The sequence below is a fragment of the Rhipicephalus microplus genome, unplaced genomic scaffold (genome assembly GCF_043290135.1).
Source record: "Rhipicephalus microplus isolate Deutch F79 unplaced genomic scaffold, USDA_Rmic scaffold_16, whole genome shotgun sequence".
Classification (NCBI taxonomy): domain Eukaryota; kingdom Metazoa; phylum Arthropoda; class Arachnida; order Ixodida; family Ixodidae; genus Rhipicephalus; species Rhipicephalus microplus.
Window position 1 is genome coordinate 1662405 of NW_027464589.1, and position 18034 is coordinate 1680438.

General features: G+C 48.5%; 1 protein-coding gene across 2 annotated transcripts in view; it reads right to left on the reverse strand.

Moving 5' to 3' along the window:
* Positions 1–18034, reverse strand: part of LOC119166640 (kallikrein-4) — a 252316-nt gene that overhangs the window by 36243 nt on the left and 198039 nt on the right. The gene's annotated exons all lie outside the window — the stretch shown is intronic.

Consider the following 18034-nt stretch of genomic DNA (forward strand, 5'->3'; position numbering starts at 1 on the left):
GCGTTCGCGGCGGGGCAGCAAAACGAGGCCTTTGTACCGACGTTTCTGCTCGTGGATGAAGGAACTTAACATGCTCTAAGTAATATGAAGCATTCCAGTAATCGCAACGTTTCGTAACACCTCTGCAGTTCTGCCGTGAGAAACCGCAATATTACGAAATCCACAAAAGTTTGTGTCGGGTCTCGCTCATATGTCTTCTCGAGAATTGTTTTCAGAGGCGTGAAAATATAGAGATACTTAAGCCACGTAAGACATTACGGGGCATAAGTATTTTAATTATTGTCGTACATTGACTCAATAAAAAAGGTTTTCACTGAAAATAGGCGACCGCCATATAACGTGAGCAGGCCCATAGCCAGAAATTTTTTTCCGGTGGAGGGGGGGCACTTGCTAAAACTAGGGGGAAAAGGGCCCCTAGCCTCTTCCCCCCCCCCCCTCGGCTACGGGCCAGCGTCTGACTGCATGAGAAAGATTTCTGCGGATAGCAGCGCGCTCATTCATATGTCGCCTGCGCAAGGGTACCCGCGCCTCTGCGTGCAGCGCTCCAAGCGGCATCGGCGCGCTTCGGGGATCGGTTTCAGCGGCCGCTTTTCACACCTCCTCATTCTAGCCATCCTAGCAACGTCTTGCGTGGGAGGATGTTTCTTAAGACTTGAAAGAGCAGTTGAAGAGATGCGACCTGCACTGAAGTTGCGTATGGCAGTTTTGGAGTCACTTACAATCATAGTGATATTGGAAATAGATAGACCTAAAGCGATGGCAGCCTCCTCTGCCTCCTCCGAAGAGTTGACAGTGATGGATGCCGTTGTGAGTGCCTTGCCGTTATAATTGACAACAGGGAGGGCATAGGATGAGGAGGATGGGTATTCTGCCGCATCGACATCGAGCACGTCAATGGTTCCATGCAATTTTTTTCTGAAGAGCTTTTGCCCCTTGGATTCGACGCTTAGTGTGATATGTTGTATGCATGTTTTTAGGAAGGGGTGGTATGAGTATTTGTTTGTGTATGTTTTGGGGAATGTTTATTTAGCATTGGTGAGTGAGGTGGAGTTATTACGGGTAGACGATAAAATGTGCCGACCTGCGCTTGTGGTCGCGAACCTTGCATATTGAGCTGTTAAATGGGCTTCACGCATTTCACATAGGGTATTTATGATTCCTTTCTGGTTGAGTCGTGCGTTAAAGGTGTTGATTGCAACGCCTAGCGTGTATTTGGAAACTCTGTGGAGGAGGGTATGGACCAATTCCTCCTCTGCTAATCTAAGGTGAAGGTAAGGGAGAGAATATGTGATTTTCCTAATCACAAAAGCTTGTATTACACGAAGCAGCTCTGACTCTCGGAGCCTTCCATTTTTCCCTCAGATTCTTCCTATCATTCTTAGGTTCTTTTAAACGGTATTATATAAAGCTGTAGGAAACAAACCCTGTAGGAAACGTGAATCACTGAAAGTCTGTGAAGTAAAAGTACACAGGCGTTTATTGAACTGCTTTCCATACTGTCTTGCAGAATAGAAGACGGCCATGCACCACCGTTTTTGTTTCAGCGTCTCACGGCCCTGATGCACACTCTGAGGCGCTGATTATTTCGTGTCACTGAAGGGAAGCGAAAAAAAAAGAAGGCTGCTGGGCACGCCTCTCGAAGTGCATTGATGAGCTGCACTAGTTGCTGGTTTCCGCTCACAGGACCAGATTTATAGAAAAAACTCATTGGTTGTGCCACTCGAGCCTCTCACAGAACTCTCCCCACCAATTCCACCATGAAAATACAGGCGGCATCTGTAACGGCGCCCCACAGATTGTTTCCCAGAGCCACCGCCAAGGGCTGCGCATGCGCTGAAGAGGCGTGCAAAAGGCAAATTTCCGTAAGGGCTCACGTGCTGACACAATTTCCTTAAGGTTAGGTTTGCTTGATGTGGCAAACACTTTTGGTACTTTTAGCGGAATCATGTGCATTTTCTTGCTTTTCTATATTGGCAACGTAGCGCGAAGAAGCCACCACCAAAAGATGCACGTAGGTGTTGTGAAGTTAAAGGAAAAAAGAGGGCCTCAGAGAAGACGATGAAAAAGTGGCTGTTTGAATAAAATAGGCAGCTGACACCGTATAATAGCTCGACTGTGTGTTACTATGAATTTTCTACTTTTCTGCGCCTTATTTCAGCCTTGTTCTTTTGTCCTCACAGGAACTTCACCAGAGAATTACTGGTGCACATTCTGGAAAAACCGAACCAGTGATGCGTCTTGACATTCCGGTTAACCTTTAGTGTTTATCTTTTTTTTTTCTCAAAAAATAGGGAGCATTCGTTTGCGTGCGTATCCGTGTTTTCGGGTTGTTGTCATCTTTTGACACACCACTTGCCGCCCCCGGCTGAAGCACAAAGTTGCCAGTCCCAGTTTCTATGGCAATAAGAGCCATGTTCTCGCAGTCATACGTTCATGCTCCACCGCACTAAACCAGCTGCATGTTGACGCGGTGGTAAGCTGCGGTATGAGCTGCGTTTTACTACACCGCAGGCCTAGCTACCGCTGCGATACCATACTCGCGCTAAGTGCACCTATATATACGAGAACCTTTGGAGTGTAAATGCGAGGGTGTTGAGTGCTGCACTGCTAAACCATCTGGACACTGCCCCACTTCCCGACTTGCTCTAGCTGACGGAAACGCTGGATTACACAAATGAAGCGAGATTCCTTTGAGCCGACTACTTCTTTCCGCGTTTGAGAGGCGGCTACCCGTTGTATTGCGAGAGGATTGATTGTAGAACCGCCAATTTAATGAAATAATTGACTTAGTCATACGACAAAAAGCACTTTGAGCAAAATAAATGCAAAAACTTGCGCAGTAGAAAAGACGATTGTTTTGCTTCTGGATAGGGTGAACAAAACATTTGTTTGAAGTTTTGCGCAAGAACATCGGTGAATAGTATTAGGGAGGCGCTGCGTAAGAGCGCCTCGAGCGTGTAGCGGAGGCGAACGAGCGCATCAAGTCACGTCACACGTGAGACATGAGTGGCATCTCGCAGTTTTCTTGGTAAACGAAGCGCGTGGCTCTGATACGGGTGTGCACGCCCGTCTCAGAGGTGATATAGTGTAGAACGCAAGGCTACGGGTAGGTGCCCTTATCGTCTCGTCTTAACAAAGTGTTGGAAACACTCGCATTTTTGTGCAAGCGTTGCATGGTCAGCGCAGTGTGATAAGCGCTATGGTCCTTAAAAGTACTTATGTATGCCTTTTCTAGATAAAATACGCACATGCAGAATATATATGTGTTGTTATGAGCCTCAGATATGCGCGATCATTGCTATTTATTTGACAATAGCACAGGTATGAACGCTGAATCTTCAGCAACATTGGTGGGCGTTAGGGATGGGGTCGGCCATTTGGGATATTCGCTGGTGCCGTTCAAAAAGCCCGGTTTCGTTAAGAGTGGGCAAACAGACAGACAGACAGCCAGGCAGAAAGACAGACAGAGCAAAATTTTTGCGTCAACAGAGGTTGTTGGCCCATTTCTTAAATATGCTCACTGAGAGATTGGTGCTGCGTAGTTATTATTGTCGTCCTTTTGTTTCGTGTCCAGTCACAAAGACGATTTCATATTGTAAATTCAGTTTTTATTAAGTGCTTGCAAAGAAAATGTGTATAGACACGGTATATGTAGTCGGTACCGTGTATAACTTTTCGCCTTATTACTTTATTGTAGGCCCAATTTGAGGACACAAGCTTGCAGCAAAGAAAGCAGGAAGATTTGAAGAAATAAGGCGAGATGCTGTTTAGATGCCGTTTGCAATAAAATCTGACCTGAAAGAACTTGGTTTGTCTCTTGTTGCTTCCTTTGCTTTTCATCTAGCCTAAAATACAGGCTTGGGGGGGGGGAGGGGAGGGGTTAGTGTACTATTATTAAGTGCCCTACTATTTTCTTGCATTGCTTACAGCTCGTAAGGATTTTAAGCAGTCCATTGTACATATTCATTTGCAGAAAACTAGCTTGCTGCAGGAAATTAAATTATTAACAAAAGCAATATTTAGGGTATGAGAAACAGGCTAGCGGGGTCATGCGGCTTACAGAGAACATTGCTAGCTACCAGGTTGTCTGACCTGCCTTCCTTGTCGTGAAGGGTACCGTCATATAATACAGCGCAGTCTCGAGCCTTGCTCTAGAAGGTCAGTGAGGTGTCTGCAGGGACAAAGTGAATTTGCCTCAAGAAGGCCACGCCGCCAATAAAGCCTGTTCACAGTCACATCGATGTTCTCCCCTTCGCCAATATAGGCTCCCTAAATATCCTCACTCCGCCAATGCGCAGGGTCTACCAGCTCAGAGAAACAAACTGTTTTAACCGTATTTTATACAAACTCCATTCAACAAACGCGTTTTTCCTGTTCAAAACAATGGCGGCGAAATTAAGAAAACAACCGTCCAGCTTTCAGAACAGAATCGCTATATAAAATGAAAAACCATCCCTTTCTCGATCACTGAGAACCACTGATTGCGACCGCTGAGAACCAACATGGCGGCCCGTGAAGTATGGCGGCAGATTTAGCTTTTTGTAAGCAACCGTAATCGAAGTTGTCACCACCCAAGGAGGATTAAAAAAATTGCTGGAGTGAAATAGATTGCGCAAAAATGAAGCCGTTCCTCTGGCAAAATGGCGGCTATGGTCGCCATTTTACTAGTGGCTTGATAAAGTATCACCGTTGAGCGATTAAAAAGGGAAGTTTATTGTACACTTAACTTGTACGTACAGAAACGAAACATCAAAAACAAGGAAAGACAGTGTATACATCTTACAAATGAGCACCAAAATCTAATTGATCACTGGGTATTCAAATAATACAAGCCAAAGGAAAATTAAAATGAATCAAGTTAATCACAATTTACAGCATAACACTTATGCATACGTACTAGAGTGGACGCATGACTAGTACGGGACGACTGGAAACCTCAGCTTTTCCTCTCTTACTTTGAAGAAACGTGTGTGCCATCGTCGAAGGAAGACCTCTTCGCCGTTCGTTTACAGCTGCTGATCTAGGTAATTCCACACAATGAGCCGTATTTTCTGTAGTGCGGGATAGAAGCCTCTATGCGGCTTGTGCCGTACTCCCGCTAAAGAGCGTCACCGCCACAATACATACAAGGTTACTGTAAAGACAAGTCTTGCAAACAGCCCACGTTCTGTTCCCATGCGGGCCGTGCGAAAGCCAAGGAGGGGTTGTACCATGTGCCAGACGCCCCTCATCACCGAGCACTGAAACTGAGCATATTGGGACGTCTCTCTTTTGCGCAGTTTGGGCAGCGGTCATTTGGAACGACTCCCCAATACGCTAACCGGTCAGGCGTAGGCAATGCCCTCCCTCTTCTAAACCAGTCGAATTCGCGCACCTGGTTAGGTACGCAATCGCAACGCCATGCTTTCCATTTTTTTCGTGCAGGATGCTGTTTCTTCCTCTTTGCTCAGTGTGCTACTTGTCACCATTTTGCCTATTTCCTGCGATGAAACATTTTCCAGACTGCAGGAGCCTATTGATTCCACTGTTCGTTTTAAGTCACTGGCAGCTCTGTAAAACTTAAGTGGGATTTCTGCTCGTAGTTTGATGTACGAATTGGCCATGAAAGTACCTTTTAGTGTACTGCTCCAGTACATCAAGAGCCTGTACCCGGAATAGGTGCTGTCATCGAAGAGCTTCTGTGTTGTTTTTGCAGCCAGTGCTTTCGTGAATGTTGGTATGTCTGGGAGACTCAGGCCTCCACGGTGTTGTGCCACAGACATGTTGCTCGTTCGGGAGCAAGTCTCACGAGATCGAGCCCTGTTTCGACGAACTGTCTCCCCCCCCCTCCCAGCGCCGCCTTTCGTGCAGAAGAACCGTGCAGTTCCGGGGATAACGTCACTTCCTTCGCCGAACCACTTTGCAGTTCCGGGTACGGCTGCGTCTCCTCAGCCAAGCCACTGTGCCGTTCCGGGGAACTGGTCTCGCAGAAAAGCCCCAAAACGCTATTTAAGGCCTTGCCGGCCCCATGTTTGAAAGATTTTGTCCCAGCCGACGTTGTCGTGCTGGCCAGCTCTGTACAAACGACAACCTGCTACAGTAAACGCTACTTTTGTTGCTGTTTTCAAAACGGATTGCCTCCCTGTTTCGCCTTCGGGCTAAAGCTTCAGCGAAGTCCGCTCGACGGCTCGCTGCTCTTCGCCACCGCTACCATTGCGACCGAGCAAAATTCATAACAGTGGTTGGCAGCTTCGGGATACGATATTTGGCAAGTCTGATCGGATCTCTGAGCACGAGGACGACCGCCGTGATAGCGTTTGGCTACGCTGTGATACGCTAACCTACGTTTGGCACGCCGGATCGGACCCCTGGAAGCTAGAGCACGACCGACCTGATATTAGTGTTTGAATACGCTGGTATACGCTGGTATACGCTACCCTGTTCTCATCGGTCGGCAAGCTGGGACAAGCAACCCCGGATCTCAACATTGACAAGTTGGTCCGGATTCCTGAAGGCCTGATACTGTTTGACGGCAGCCACGAGTTGGACCATCGTCGGCTACTTTGGTTGGGTGAGTGCCCAACGTTTACTGTTCATTTCGCCAGACCTCTCTAGCACAGGCAGATGTTAGGAGAGTGTTTTGTGTTTTGTTGGTTGTGATTTATCATTCACGTGCTCTAGACCATGAGATTAGCTTTAGAGTACGGCGAATATCAATAGCAGAGCATCACGAGAAACGAGATCGCAATGGAGCAGTACCTTGTGGAGGACCTCCTCGAAATGTGTCGAGCCATGGGGATTTCCACCGAGTCCGCTAAAACAAGGGAAGCGATTCTCGAGGTGATGCGGGCAGAGAATGTGACGGCCGAGGAAGCTGACGAGTTTTGGAAGCTCATCTGTGAGGAAAAGCAGAAGGCCGAAGAGCGAGCAGCTAGAAGTCACGCATAGTGGCAAGCCGAGGAGAGCAGAAAAAGGACAGAGCATGCTCTCAAAATGAGAGAGCTCGATCTTAAAATTCAAGCCCTTAAGTGGGAGCGAGCCAAACACCAGCTCCACAACTTTCAGACAGGCGAGAACATCGCGCATTTTCTTGATGATTTTGAACTTGTCTGCTGTAATGTTGGTGTTAGCCGCGACCTTTGGACGGAGAAGCTCGCCACGCTGTTGCCGCGCAAGATTGCGCATGTTTTGAATTGCTTACCCTTCGAGGAAGCAGGAGACTTCAGTCATGCTAGATATGCCTTGATAAGGTATTTTTTTCTTTCGAGTCCTGCTGACTGGGAAAGTCGGAGCGATAGAGACAGCGCTGAAGCGCGTCGAAGGGCGCTAAAGGTAGACGCCTGCCGAAAAGAGCGTGAGGATGAGGCGCGACGTGAAGCGATGGAGGCTGAGGCCCGCTACCTGGCGCTTGATGATGTCGCTCACTGGAAAGTGTTAGATGATAAGGACAGAAGCAAAGCGCAAGACGCCGAGGCTCGTTGCTATGCGCAAGCCACTGAAGTGCGTCAGAGAAAGCGGGGCATTGAGGAAAGTCGAAAAGTATCTGACGTTGAGGCCCATCACAAGGTGCAGGACGCCGAAGTGCGCCTGACAGAGCCAGACGTTGAGGTGCAGCGCGAGGAGTTAGAGGCCGAGGCCCATCGCATAGCTAAGGACGCCGAGGTACATCGGAAAGCACTGGAGATGGAACCGCTTCGAAGCGCATGCGATCAGAATGAATCGCGTCAAAGAGAGCATGAGGCCAATTTCGAAGGCCAGAGAATTAGGGCTATCCCCGACAGCGATAGACCCTCACACATCAAAAGCTCTCTAGGCGTGTTGGTTGACTTTGATGGCATCGGGAATCCCGTTCTGTCGCAAGCAGAGACAGCTCGCAACGGGCCCGAAGAAAGGCTAGCTAATCAGTCTAGAGCCTTGGCAGTGCCTGTCAAAGGCAGCGCACTTGAAATTAGGTGGGTCGAAGCAGCCCGCATTCCTAGCCTTTCCGTCAAAAGGAGGCATCGGCGAAAGCATAACACCAAAAAGACGACAGGCGCCAAGTGCGCTAAAGTCGCTATTAAGGTCCATGACGTCATCAGTCGAGACGCCAGTTTGAGGGCTAGGCGTAAGATAACGAAAGGGCCCTCTAAGAAACGTTTGAAGCTCAGACTGTCACTGAGTTCAAGATTAGGCGGGAAGTGCGCTGAGAAAAACTGACTTTCGGGAAAATTTGGACAACGAGATCTTCGCCTGGCCTCGTCAATGGTGATGCCGCGTAGATGCAAGCAAGTGTGAAAACGTTGGGAGCGCTTGAACTGTAACACAAGCGGTTGTTCCCCACCGTGGCGAAAGGGTCGCTGGTCGAACGGGTGGCGTAAACGATGCAGTGCAGACGCCCCCTTGTTCGAGTTAAGCGGCTGCAAATCAAAAGTTGCTGCTACCGAGTTCGGCAAACAGCTTTGTTCGTTGGGCCTTTGTCAAGACCGGATCCCTCGAAAGCTATGGAGTGCGCGACTCCCCAGAGTTCTTCTGAGAGGGGCCCCGTCTTGCCATTACTATGAATAGACATTGTAATTAGCTTTAGAAATTGTTTTTCTACTTTTGTCGTAAGCCGTTGAGCAAGGAATGAGTCCAAATTTTTGTAAGTTTTACTTTCCTTGTCATCGGAGAAGCAGATATTAAGGTTTGTTTGATTAATTTTGTTTTTATAATATTCCAAAAGTAACAGTTAGTGTGTTTTATTTTAACAGATAAGGCTAAGTGAAAGCCCCTGTTTAAATATACCTTTTGTGTTTGACCTTACATTTATTATGCGCGTCAGTGTAGGTCAACTTTGCTCTTTGTTTTGTTTAACGTGCGCAAGTTTGATTTTCATTGTTATTTTCTTACTTTCTCAAGCGCGTTTTATTTTGTTGGGATGTTCATTGGCTGCGCGCATTGAAGTGAGAGCTTGAGGAGGACGAACTTTGTCAAGTTTGACAATCTTATGCTTGCAGGCGACGCAAATGTGCGTGATTGGGGAGTTCTTGGTGTTCTAAATTGTAGATTCGGGGCCAAATCGAGTTAACCTCGGCAGCTTCGATCGTCCCTAACCTGCCCGGGTCACAATCGAGAATCGGTCACGAAAAAAAATTCTGTTTGGTTTAGCAGTGTCATGCACTGTAAAGGAGTGTCCACATTATGTATTGCTCCTCAGATACATTGCTCGTGATGCTATTTTTTTAGCTCAGCTAAATCTCGAGGAATAATTTTTGTTTCTGCTGGTCTGGCGACTTGATCAGCATTTGGAGGGTGCTTGCTTTGGCCAGAGTGGTTTGGCTTTGTATTCGAGTCCTTCGTTCTAGTGAACCTCTGCAGGCCTATGGAACTCTTAACGGGCGGAGACAGCGGAACGGCTACCGACGGTCAACCAGCATCCCTCCTTCCGAGCCGCGCTGACGGCTCAAAACTCTGGATGCATTGTCTGGCGGCGGGGGTGCTGTTGTGCCACAGACATGTTCCTCGTTTGGGAGCAAGTCTCACGAGATCAAGCCCTGTTTCGACGAACTGTCTCCCCCCCCCTCCCAGCGCCGCCTTTCATGCAGAAGAACCGTGCAGTTCCGGGAATAACGTCACTTCCTCCGTCGAACCACTTTGCAGTTCCGGGTACGGCTGCGTCTCCTCAGCCAAGCCACTGTGCCGTTCCGGGGAACTGGTCTCGCAGAAGAGCCCCAAAACGCTATTTAAGGCCGTGCCTGCCCCATGTTAGAGATATTTTGCCCCAGCCGACGTTGTCGTGCTGGCCGGCTCTGTACAAAAGACAACCTGCTAGAGTAAACGCTACTTTTGTTGCTGTTTTCAAAACGGATTGCCTCCCTGTTTCGCCTTCGTGTTAAGGCTTCAGCGAAGTCCGCTCGACGGCTCGCCGCTCTTCGCCACCGCTACCATCGCGACAGAGCAAAATTCATAACAACGGTTTGGGGAAGCTGTAAAAATTTCCTTTGTATTGTTGCTGGCTTTCCTCCCCAGAGGAGGGCTCCCGCAATGTAGGCGAGGCGTCCTGTTACACAGCGAGGTAGAAGGCAATGTGGATTATGTAAAATGCAAAAGCACATGCCTGTGTCTTGATGAGTGTTGCTTTTGCCGTCAGTGATGGGTTAAATTTAGTGGCTGCTGCTTTGACATCGGTGGATCTCCTAAGCACGTCATCCCAAGTATTTTTTGAGACATCTCCTTCCTCAAAGTAAACGTATTGCTCCTTGAACGTATTCTAAGTCTTATGGCAATAGTTCTCTGAAGCTTCCAAAGCGCAATGCCTTACATTTGGCGGTGTTTAAACAGCACCAGACAGATATGAATACTCAGCAAAAATGTCAAGGAATATACTTTAGCTAGACAAGTTACAAAAACATACCAAAATATCATCGGCGTATGCGACAATTTTGAAGGTTTCCTTGTCTGGCATCGGGAAACCCACAATGCGCTCGCAGTTTGCAACATTTCTGATCAAAGGCTCTCGAGACAAAATGAATTATACCGGAGACAACGGACAGCCTTGCCTCACCTCTTTTTGAATTATAAAGCTTCTGGTCATTTCATTGTTGAAATAAAGACAGCTTGATAGATCCTGATAAGGTATTTCTACCAGTGGCACATACTGCTCTGGGAGGCCAAAGATGCGCAAAATAGCGAAAAGATACCCATGTTCAACTCTATCAAATGCTTCGGCCTGATCAAGAGAAATATATATTCCTGAGATCTGTTTTTCTTGGGCATATGCGAAGAGGTATCTGATGATTGTAAGAGGTACGAAGATGAAACATCCTGGTACTACACATGACTGCAAGGAGGACACAATCTCTTCCAAGAAAGGCAGTGAACGCCGTGAAAGCAGCGTGGCTGCTACCTTATGGTCTGTGTTTAGAAGGGTGATTGTCCGCCACGATTTTGAATCTGATGGCTTCATACCCTCTTTCAGCAAGAGAATCACCCTTCCTTCGCAGAAAGACTGCGGTTTTTGGCCATCACGCAATAAAATATTCACGAGATCGGTGATCGCATCTCCCAAGATATCACATAAACGCAGATCAAATCCTGTGAGTAGTCCGTCTGGGCCTGGTGACGTGGACGTAGTCATTGATTTTAGGACGAACCATACTTCTTCTTTATCAGCTTCTGCATATAGTACTAAACCGTCTTCCAAGCTTAGCAATGGCAAACCTTTGCAAAATGCATAGAGTTTGGCAGTAAACTCGTCGTCTTATGCGTCAGGTTCACAGTAAACATTTTTGCAAAGTAGTCTCGGAAAACTTTTTGAACTTCGTCCTGATCATTAACAACAGTACCATCCTCTTTCTGCGCCTCATCAATGTAGCGGGGCTGTCATCGACGACCGCGGTTTATTTGCGCACATGTCAAGTTTTCAATTTCATCTGTCGGTAAGTGCATTTCTTTTGCGAGCCTTGTAGTCTAAGATCTCTGCTTTAGAAGATTTTGATATTTAATTTTTTGTGCTTCAAGGTATTCGAGCATAGCGAATAGCTACGGGCGCATATACGTTGACAAATCCGACTCGTTTGCAGTTACGTACCACATCTACTGTTATCATGCGGCCTTCGGTGTCAACAAGACAGTGAGCACGCCTCCTCAGCGTTCCGTTCACGAAAAAAAACTCCTGTGCCACGTGCACGCGCATATGTGAGTGAGAAAAAGGCCTTTGCATGAAACCTTTCCCGAAACTCTGCAACGTCAAGCTTACTACGAAAGTTTGTCACGTGCAAAAAGAGCATGTCTACGCGATGCGCCCATGCGAGGTCAAGTACTGCCTGCTTCTTCACAAGATTTCGGAAACCGCAAACATTGAACGAAATAAAAGAAACTCATCCCATTGCTGAAAGAGGCGAGGAAGTTGCTTAATGTAAAGTAAGGTAAGAGAGAAAAGAGCCAAATGCTAAAAGCACATATTGTCGTCGCTCACAGTTGGTGACGTTTGCCGTGTTGGTGATCCCACGCGGGGTTTCTTAAATGTTCCCTGTTTAGTGAAGTCGCTGCCGCTGCTCCCACTGCCTGGCTTGGAGCGGCGTTGTGAACTCGAAAGACTCGATGCGTCTGCAGATCGCGCGGGTTTTTAGAAACTTTGGTGTCCGCAGGAGTGCTCCGCGTTGGTGGTCGGCTTCTTAGCTACTTCATCGATGTCGAAGGCATAACGTTCATGTTTTTCAAGGTCGACATTCCAAGATTAGCGTTCAGTGTGGTGCCACTGGCGTCTGTCACTGTCGTGGCAGGGAAATACAAAGTAGTGCTTCCTGTGAGGCCTCTTGTAAGAGGTACCTGGTCGCCCGGCGTTTGGCGCTTCTCGGACGCATTTGATGCTCTGCAGTTATGTCGAGTTTCGATGCTGCCTACTAGTGAAGAAAGATCACTGGACGCTTCCGTGCAACTTCCATTTAGGAGTTCATGTTGCTTCTGAGCGGGCTGTTCATCTGTAGTTGCCCTGTCTGGCGTACTGGCCGGCTTGACGCGAGTAGCATCTTCCGACTGTTCGTCTATGAAATCATAGGTCAGTTCCTCTTCATCCCAGTGGTCAGTGTCTTGACTCATGCCGTTTTCTTTTGAGGACGCAGTACTCCCTAGGTTCTAGAAGGCTTGGCCACACTTGAGGAGCTTGAAGAGGATTCTTCAATTGTTGAGATGTCTTGGGCACTCGGTTACGGCGCCTTTTGAGCTGCGTCTGCGTATGATCTGCGCTTGAAACATTCTTTGGTCGGGTTAACACCTCCACACTTTCTGCAGGCTTCAGTGCACTTTTCCAAAGCGTGTGCGTATGCGCTGCACCTATGACAAAGAGGTAATGCAAAGGCCACGGCCTTGTGGCTTTCATTGTGTCATGGCGCAAAGACGTGACGCATGCCACGGTACTCCAACATAATGCGGTGTCCATAGATTGAAATGAAGTTCGGTGCGGGCTTTGCCATTTCTATCTTCACCACTCATGTACCGGTAAATGTAGACTGACGTCGTTGCAGAGTAACATATGTTATACTACGTACTTTTTCAAAAGGCTGCAAGGCAGAAATGACCCCGTCGTCGTGTACGTACGGCGGCAACCTGTACACACTCACGGACACATTTGGTGGGCCGACGACTGCCACTTGAACTTTTTTCTTCGGAAGGACAAAACCTTTTTCAACCATAAGCTTGGTGGCTTCTTCCGCTGTCCTCGTTGCTACCAAGAACTTCAAAGCGCTGAGATGCTGCAGGAGCAACACCCCCCCCCCCCCCGCTACCGGTCGTCTCTTCGGGACACTCGATGATCTCATCGACTGAGACGGCGCCTTCAGGAACGGTAAACATGAAACAATGTTCTTTTGGCAGGGTGCATACTGGCCTCGACGCCATCCTCTCCGGGGCCCCAGGGGTCGGCAACTTCTCGGCCGAAGCCCCGGGGAACCTGAATACGGGTGAGACGCTGAAGGGACGCCGCCAAAACACTGGACGCACACGTCGGCGAAAGCCGCGCTCACACAAATAAACACGGATGCTGACGGAGAAGGAGCGTTTCCGTCGCACGCCCAACGGGTTTACTGTGGAAACGTTTTCCGGTCACATAGTGCTCCAAGTGCGTCTCACATTTACTAGTTTTCCTTAGTGAGCCTCTCATTGGAGGCAAAGTTCTCTGAAGGTTCAGTCATGCATACTGTTTGTTAATTGCCGGGAACTATCTTTTCATATAGAACTAACGTAGCATTTACGTAACATATTCTTACAAGCAAACGCATAACTGCGGATATTTACGACGTTTACTTGCGATGGCAATGGCTGACACACTGGCGGGCTGGGACCAGTCTTTACCCACTTGGTAGTCTTTTCTTTCAAACAGAGACCCTCTGCCGCTTTATGCCCCAATCCCATTACTGCCTTGTGGCACTACCGCGCGGCGTTAAAGCGACGAGCGCTTGTCACGAAAGCGGAGTGTTGGGCGACGTATAAGGCTTCAGTCTTCTGACGTGCACAACAGTAGATGGTGGTGGCGTTGAGCGCTCGTCATCGACGACTCGCTGTATCTCGTAGGTGAGGTTAGTGACCTTGCGTAGGACTTTGTATGGTCCGTCATAGCGAAATAAGAGCTTTTCTGAAAGGCCAAAGTAATGACAGGGGGTCCACAAGAGTACTAGGAAACCGGGTGCATACGAAACTGCACTGTAGTGACGATCGTACCAATCTTTCCGAGAGGCTTGAGAAAGTGTGAGTCGTTCTCGGGCAATCTGTCGTGCTGCGTCGGCTCGTTCTAAGGCATCGCGGACGTATGTGACAGGGGAGCTTGAACCAGCGGGAAGGAATGTATCGAGAGGCAGAGAGGGTGCACGTTCATAAAAAAGGTGGAACGGAGAATAGCCTGCGGTGTCATGTCTGGAGGAGTTATAAGCAAAGGTGATGTAGGGTAACGTTGCGTTTCAGTCGCGGTTGTCTGGAGAAACATACATCAACAACATGCAGGTGTTAGTGCAATTCAGGCGCTCTGTAAGTAAAACTGCGGCCGAACAGGTACGGGCGAAATTTAGTGACAGCCCAAACAAGAGCAAGGCAATCTCTCTTGGTGATGGAATAGCTCTTCTAGACAGGGGAAAAAAGGCGGCTGGTGTAGGCGATGACGCTCTCACGTCCATGCGGACGCTGAGCTAAAACAGCAACGATTCCGTGGCCAATCACGTCAGTACGAACTTCTGTCGATGTGGTCTGATCAAAGTGGGCTAATATTGGCGTAGTCGTGAGCGCTACAATGAGCGCCGAAAATGCAGCACGTTGAGGCGAATTCTAAGTAAATGAGACGTCTTTTTTAAGGTCTTGGTGACAGGCCACGCAATATCGGCGAAATTCCGGATGAAGCAGCAGAAATATGAGAACGAACCAAGGAAGCTCCGGACATCCTTAGCAGAAGGCGAGTACGGGAAAACAAATCACTGCGCGAATTTCGTCCGGGTCGAGCTGTACCCCAAATGAGTTAACGAGGTGACCAAGTACAGTCATTTCGCGACGGCCAAAACGGTATTTGTAGGATTCAAGCTGGAGACCAGCGTTGCGGAATACTTAGAAAATACTGGACAGTCGCTCAAGAGGGCTCTCGAACGTCGGTGAAAAAAGAATTATATCATCCAAGTAGCACAAGCAAGTAGATCATTTGAAGCCGTGCAGAAGGGAATCCATCATGCGTTCAAAGGTGGCCTACGCATTGCAAAGCCCAAACGGCATTACTTTAAATTGATATAACCCATCGAGGGTTACAAATGTTGTTTTTTCTTGGTCTCGTGGGTCAACAGCAATCTGCCAATAACCAGATCGAAGGTCAATGGACAAGAAAAATTTTGCGCTATGCAGGCAGTGAAGGGCGTCATCTATTCTTGGTAAGAGGTAAACGTCCTTTTTAGTGACGTTGTTGAGATGTCTATAATCGACGCGAAACCGCCATGTGTTGTCCTTCTTCTTGACAAGCACGACCGGGGATGTCCACGGAGTAGATTCCTATTAGACGACGCATTTGGCAAGCATTTTCTCGACCTCTTTCTGGATGACAGAGGGTTCGGCAGCGGAGTCACGGTAAGGGTGACAATGTATTGGGTTAACATCGCCAGTGTTGATGTGATGGGTCACAACTGATGTCTGGCCTAAAGGGCGGTTGTCAAGATCGAATATGTCCGCATAGGATGACAACAGACGGTGGAGGTCTTGTGCTTCGGAGGGCGAAAGATCTGGCGCTATCATTTTGGCAATGTCAATGCTTGACAGGTTGGGCGCAGTGAGCAAGTTGACGTGCGGAGTAGGTTCTGAGCCGACAGTTCAGAAATATCACACTCTTGCAACGACGACATGACGCCTAGTTTAATACCAGCAGGCAGCACATGCGCGGAGAAACCAAAGTTCAAAAGAGTCACATAGGTCTGGTTGTGGCATACTCTCACGACGGTGTGCGGAACAGCAATAGAATGCTTTAGCACAACGTCGGTAATTAGTGAAACGACATATTCACCATCGCGCATGGGCGGATCACAGACGAGCTGCACGTAAGTCGCGCCTTGCAGCGGAGGATGCAGTAACTCGGTGGCACAAAGGCGACTTTAAGCATCACGGGCAACAGCGGCGTCGAAAGGCAGTTCCAACTGAAGAAGGCCCGTCGAGCAGTCGATAAGAGCGGAGTGTGCAGAGAGAAGGTAGAGACCGAGAATCACGTCATGTGGGCACTGCTCAAGCACAGTGAACAATACGATGGTCGGTGAACGATACGATGGTGAGCAATACATACGCGAGAGGTGCACATGCTGAGAACGGTAGATGTGCTCCCATCGGCAAGCATTACTGCAAACTTAAGGAGAGGCGTGATCACTTTTCACAGTTTCACAGAGAGCAGCGCTCATGACTGAAACTTGTGCGCCAGTGTCTATGAGGTTAACGATTACGTCATCCACCAAAAGGTCCAAAATATTGCGGCGTGTAGGAATCGTCAACAGTGGATTTGCTGACTGGGTCGTTAACGCAGCGTCACCTCCGGGAGCTGCATGGTCTAGTTTCCCGAGGTTGAGGGCACAGGTCATGCAGGGGACGATTGAGGGATCATCGGCGAGAGAGCTCGGCGGCCTTGGGGTGATGGTAACCGCCTGAACCTTCGGCCCTGAACGTTAGTAGCAGTAGGCTGGGGGTCGTACCGAGTAGAAAACCGACGTGAGTTGTCTTGAAAGCGGTGCCTTGTCCCAGTGTTCGCGGATGAATTGTACGTCCAACGATTGCGACCGTAGCGCGCAATGTGTCCGGCGCGAGAGCAGTGAAAGCACATCGGTCGATCATCCAGCGTCCTCCATTCAGCAGGGTTCCGGTAGCGGGAAGGGTAGCGTGAAGGGTACACCGGGATCTGGTTTACCGAAGCCGAACTCTCGGTAGTGCGAACAGCGCAAACAGGTGCGATGCCGAGATTTGCTATTTTTTGCGAACGATGGCTTGGATGAGGGGAGTGGTAGATGAGCTATCTTGAGGGCCGTCGGAAGCGATGGCTACTGGAGCCATTGCTTCACGTTCACGGCGAACGATATGGGTGACATTTTCGGACGATGTAGCTTGCGTGAACCTGGGGCAGTCTTCGCAGGTCAAAGTGACTGCAGTATTAGGCAGGCACGAAAACTGGTGGGTTATACGACGGTTCTTGGCTTCCTCAAAGCGCTGACATTCCTTCACCACCGCGTCGACAGTGGCGCAATCTTTAACTATCAACAGGTTAAAGGCATCGTCGGCAATTTCTTTTATTATGTGGGCTATTTTGTCAGTTTCGCTTATGTTCTCGTCCACCTTTCGGCAGAGGCCCAAAACGTCCTGTATATAACATACATACGATTCCGTCGATGTTTGAACGCGACCTTCCCGGTCTTTCTTCGCGGCATGCTGTCGCCCAAACGGCCTGCTGAACAACTTGACAAGCTTTGTTTTGCAAATGTCCCAGCTGGTCAACTCCGACTTATGCGTCTCATACCAGGTGAGTGCCGTATCCTGCAAGTAAAATAAAATGTTGACCAGCATGAACTTGTGGATCACTTATAGTATTCGCTCAAGTACTCGTACAACCAGACTCAATTTTCGACATTCACCTTGTCTCTGGCTGAGAAGGGTTTATGGTCTCGTGGAGGCCGGAGTATCAGAGGAGGCAGCTGCTGCTGCTGCGGCTGTTGTTGCTCTTGTAGGTAAGCCTGTCAAGCCATTGCAGGAAATTGAAGGCGGCGACCACTCCAAAGTTCCGTGTTTGTTTGCCGGGAGAGCCAGGTAAACCTACCTCACACCTCCACCAATATTCTTACAAGGAAACGTATATTTGCGGATATTTATGACGTTTACTTGCGATGGCAATGGCTGACACACTAGCTGGCTGGGACCAGTCCTTATCCACTTCGTAGTTTTGTATTCCAAGCAGAGACTCTCTACCACTTAATTCCCCAATCCCACTACTGCCTTGTGGCAATATCAAAGCCACTTGATCTTTAAGTGGGTACTATCAAAAAAGAGCACGTTTCCGCCATTAAGGCACTGGCAAATGGTCACTTCTGCTGGCAAGGCATCGCGC